General features: G+C 34.5%; 2 non-coding genes across 2 annotated transcripts; one reads left to right on the forward strand and one right to left on the reverse strand.

Moving 5' to 3' along the window:
* Positions 1-1173: 1173 nt before the first annotated feature.
* Trnat-ugu (transfer RNA threonine (anticodon UGU)) lies at positions 1174-1247 on the reverse strand. The gene has a single exon. It is a non-coding gene; the product is annotated as a tRNA-Thr (tRNA).
* Positions 1248-2176: 929 nt separating this feature from the next.
* Positions 2177-2250, forward strand: Trnat-agu (transfer RNA threonine (anticodon AGU)). Its single transcript has one exon. It is a non-coding gene; the product is annotated as a tRNA-Thr (tRNA).
* The last annotated feature ends 2704 nt before the right edge of the window (positions 2251-4954 follow it).

The following is a 4954-nucleotide window of genomic DNA, read 5'->3' on the forward strand; positions in this document are numbered from 1 at the left end:
TGAGTCTGACTTAACTGACGCAAATAATGTGTTTGAATTACATTACATTTCAATTAAGTAATCATAGTATTAATAACATTTAGGCCTTCGCCTTCATAGTATTAAATAGGACCATGAGTGTCCTTCGATAATTTGGTCTTTACTTAATCGCCACCACGTGTATTCAGGCGTCTCTAAAACTCGGCATTTCCTCCATGACCTGAAAACTACCAGATATGGGATTCTATTTTCAACTTTAAAAATTACCAATGATCACTGAAACGTTGACAATTAGTAAGAAAGATCTAGAGCGTTACATTTGAACTGTAGAAATATAAACTTTCATGGCAGATTAGTTTTCTGTAACATCGTGAGAAATATCTAACTTTCAGAATAAGCCTTCGTTGATTACATAATACAACTGCAAAGATCTCAATTGAATTTACTTGTATTTTTTAATTCCTTTATCTTAAGTAAGAGTTAAATATTTTTGCCTAACGAATTTGTCGAAATATTAAATAAGACTCTTGATAACACTAACGAACCCTCAATAGTCAAAAGAAAGATTCACGGGAATATAGAATTCGCGTCGTCCTGTCTGCGGGACTGACGCATAAGCCTGTTGATAACCAAAGTCGCAAATGTACTTTAAACACCAAACTGTGACCTCAAACTGTACCTTACATTGATTATTAAACACAGCCAGTATTATTATTGCAACCTGTCTTCGTTTATCTTTCCGTAATTGTTTCATCAAAAGTCTTTTTCAGTCGTGCAGCGGGTACAAAATACGTAATCTAATAAATACGTAAAAGTGTGGCTCAAATGGAAATGTTCTAGATTGATACAAAACAAAATGCAAAAATGAATTTAAAGTGTATTTTCCAAAACGGTGCGCTCATAGATCAATATATCGTTGGACAATCCAACCTATCTTGTCGACCACTATTGCCTTGATATCAGCTCCTTCATATCGGCTGTTTAGAAAACAAATCGTTTTCCACTACGAGTTACTTTACTCCTAACATGCAGACATTTTGTGTGACTGTTTGTGTCTTTGTATTCAAAATGGAATTTATATGATAATGGGGACTGGAACCTTGACCCCCCTATTGTAAAGGATTGGGCTATTCTACTTCCTGAATCAAAATGTTAGCAGAAATAAAACTCTTGGACCTTGAATAAAATAAATTAAGGCTCCATTGGGAGTCGAACCCAAGACCTCCAGTTTACAAGACTGGCACGCTAACCAACTGAGCTATGGAGCCACGGTTGTCTAAAACGTGTTAAAAATAATTTTAAAAGTTATTTTCAGATCCCACTAACTGCAAACTGTGTTTTCTTGAGTTCTCGTTTGTCTATTCATCTATTATATTCAGTCTTGCACTGACCAAAAGTGTGTTGTTTAATCAACACTTGAATCAACTCTAATAGAAAATACCTTCATTTAACATATCTACACAAGAAACAACAATAAAGTTAACTAACTATTATCGACTTGATATCAGTCAGGCCAGGTAGCTACGACGTGTTAGTTTTCATTTTAAACTCCACGGGCGTGATGCAGCTAGAATGTAGAAAAGAAGGATTCTTGATTTAAGAAGAGATCATAATTTTCATCAAACAAAACAGTTGTAGAAAAATAAAATTTATTGTATTTTTTCAAATAATTTTTTCCTTGTTTTCTTTTTGAAATGTGGGAACAGTTTTTGTAATAGACGTTCTAATTTACACATGTTGACTTCATTTATTGATTACAATAGACCTTGTGGTTTGCGTTATCATTGTAATACCTTTATCCATTAATTCGTTGCTATATCGCAACACGTGGATTACATTATGTTGTATTCACCACATGTTGTGTCGTCTCACCTTAATGCAAGTACATTGATGTGCCCCATTATTGCAGATGTTTTCTTACAGTCTGATGTAAAAGGCGTTCGTTTTGAAAGTATGCAAATATATTCATTTATGTTTTATATATCAATATAATTATTCATATAAATACGCACCATTGCGAAGTATTTGAAATTATTGCTTATATTACAGTTTTTGATATCTTCTGGAGCGTGAATAATTATTTTTATGTCGATCTAGGAGATTCGAAATTGCACAGGTGGGATACCAGTGATTGGCAGATTTTTATAGATGCAATAGATCAGTATTACAAAATAATTAGAGCCTTTTTGAACATCGTGGCTCCATAGCTCAGTTGGTTAGAGCGCCAGTCTAGTAAACTGGAGGTCGAGGGTTCGAATCCCACTGGAGCCTTTTTAACATTTTTCTTTCTCGCTCAGAGTTGTTTTGTAATGGGTCATTTTGGATCGCTGATTTTGGATTTCGAGTGTTCCGATCTGTCTGATTCTTATGTTTTTTTAAGTAACGCCTGCTAAACAAGCAAGACATGTTAGTTTTCATTCTAAAAGTTACAATATTTGTTTAGTTTACAAAAGCTAATTTAGTCTAAAACAACAAAATGCTTTTGTGAATTGTTGAATTGACCAGTTAGACATGTAACTGTAAAGTTTCGGACACATAACATTAATGACCACTATAGTTTGAATTAGGTTAATTGCCCGTCTAAGGACGGCGATACAAATAGTAAAAAGATACATAAATAAAATAAAAAAACAGGATGAGACAATTCAACATGAAAGTTTAAACATAAAAATAAAAAGTATTAACAAAAATTGGGAGGCCTCCAGGAGTTTCCAGCTCGCTCACGTTTGGCAGTCGTAACAGAATTTACTTAACATTAACGATGCCTAAGATAAGGAGATTAACAAATGAACGATAGTGAGTTAGTTCCATGATAATAGTCACGCATCAATTATTGAACATTATTCAGTAGTGTCACTGTGTACTACGAACGTTTGTCTTTGTTACATATGTACCGAGGAATGGGTTTCCTCTCTTTTAAAGTGTATGCAGGCTGTTTGAACTGTGAGGGAATAAATAGGCCGTATTATTGAACGATGACCAATAATTTATAAAACACTAATTCGCTCGCATCACCACGGAAAGCGGTAAAATTATGATACCGTTGCAGAAGACCTCATACTTCTAATATGTTACTTCCTTTTGGAAGGAAAATCCCGCTCTCAAAACAATGTAACTTTGGTGGTAAAATAACGGTTGGAGAAAGTCGTACGATTTGACAATTACATTATACTCATTTCATACTGCATTTTCTGCGATCTTTTCACAGTAGCAGTTCTAGCGCAGAATGTAAAGATTTTATCCAATGCGTTGGTCTAAATTGTGAATTGTTTACTTGCAAAAATAGAGTTCAATACTGGGTACGTTACACGGTAGTACGCTGAAGAAGTCACACTAGATCGGTAACGTCACAGTGAAGCTCATTTGGACTGCCTTGCATTGTTTGCTTGTTTATACCTCATGTTTAATTGGATTTCAATCTGTGATCATCGATATAAGGTGGAATCCAATCATAGTCCATGTGTTTTGATGTAATAAGATTTAGATTGCCTGGGTTCGAACCAGCCTTCTGGCAGTGGACTATTTTGAAAGAGTATGAACCGAGGGGAGCATGAGGAGGGCCGTATAAATAAACCCAGATCTGCCCCATATTTGCAATAGTTCTTATTATTTGCTGCATGGACAAGACAAGTTACATACAATTCACCTATTGAATTCTTTACACTCTTTCACTCGTTACAAAATCAAGTAGATAATTTATTATACCTGATTCTTAATTATAACCTCAGTTTAATTCATATTTATTTTGTGGCTTCTACGAGTAAAGGAGTGGACACATAAGTAAGACAGCCTATCAGGAATAACAAATTCCAAGATATCTTGAGTTTTGAATGAAAATGTTTATTATTAGTGTTTAATAAATAGCCTACATTCCTCAGTTGGACAAAAAGCCAAGTCACGTAGACTGGAGTTCTTCTGACAGTTCCATTTCTGTTATCATCTTTCAGTCTACTGCAGTATTCTGTCGTGAAGGATATTTGAATACCAAAAACGAATGTTAGGGTCCCGTTGGGTCCTTTACGTTTTTATGATTTGCTTGAATCGCTTCAATATTTCTTCTTGAAAAGTGGAATAATTCAGTCTGAAGTCATAATAAAGACGACATGCCTTGCTAATAAAGCAAGGGTATTTAAGTGAGAAATGTTCTATCGACCATTCATGAAAAAGAATAACATCCGACGCAATTAAATAATAAGTACCCTCCTCCAATCTTTCCTAATTGACTTATCAAGACGCATTTACTATCAACAAGTTATCTTAAAAGCCGGGTCTTATATAATGTGCAAAAAGTTCAGATTTGCGTATTGTCAGCCGTGACTTTTTCTGCCGCGTTTTAAGTATTGGCCATTGGTAATTGTCTGGTGATAATTTAATGTCCACTGGCTATTTAAGGACACTTATATCAATATAATATTGACTTTAGTAGCTAAAATGAAATGCAATGTTTAAAGTTAATTTCGCTTTGATGTTTTGTGTGTGCTTGTAGATGTAAACGTTTTGTACAGATGGTAACTTGGCGGGGTGGGGGGGGGGTGGGATTAGAGCAGAGGGATTATATTTAATGGAGGTAAATGAGGTTATCAAAGATGAAAAATTTCCTGACGAAACAAACTTTTGTTCGTATGTTTTGTTTTTAATATAATCTCTTTCTTTAGACTTACGAGTCTGGCCAATTACGAGCAGTCATTCAGTATTGATAATGATATATGGAACTAAAGTCCCATTTATAGCATATTATTTGTGATCTTTTTTTTCCCTCTGATACAGCATATGAAGCATCTGATAAAAATTGAATTCCTTTGCACGGATGTGCACTAACATTCAGTCCATAAATCTTGTAATAGAGGCATTGTATTGTAATTAATTTAGTAATGCTAGTAGTATATGGGGATCTTATAGGGTCAATGGGACTTATCATTACAAATACCCTTGGGAACATATAGGGTCTATGTAAATTTAACATGGAGAAAAATCG

Source organism: Sinohyriopsis cumingii, chromosome 6 (assembly GCF_028554795.1).
Source record: "Sinohyriopsis cumingii isolate HCF-2022 chromosome 6, ASM2855479v2, whole genome shotgun sequence".
NCBI lineage: Eukaryota > Metazoa > Mollusca > Bivalvia > Unionida > Unionidae > Sinohyriopsis > Sinohyriopsis cumingii.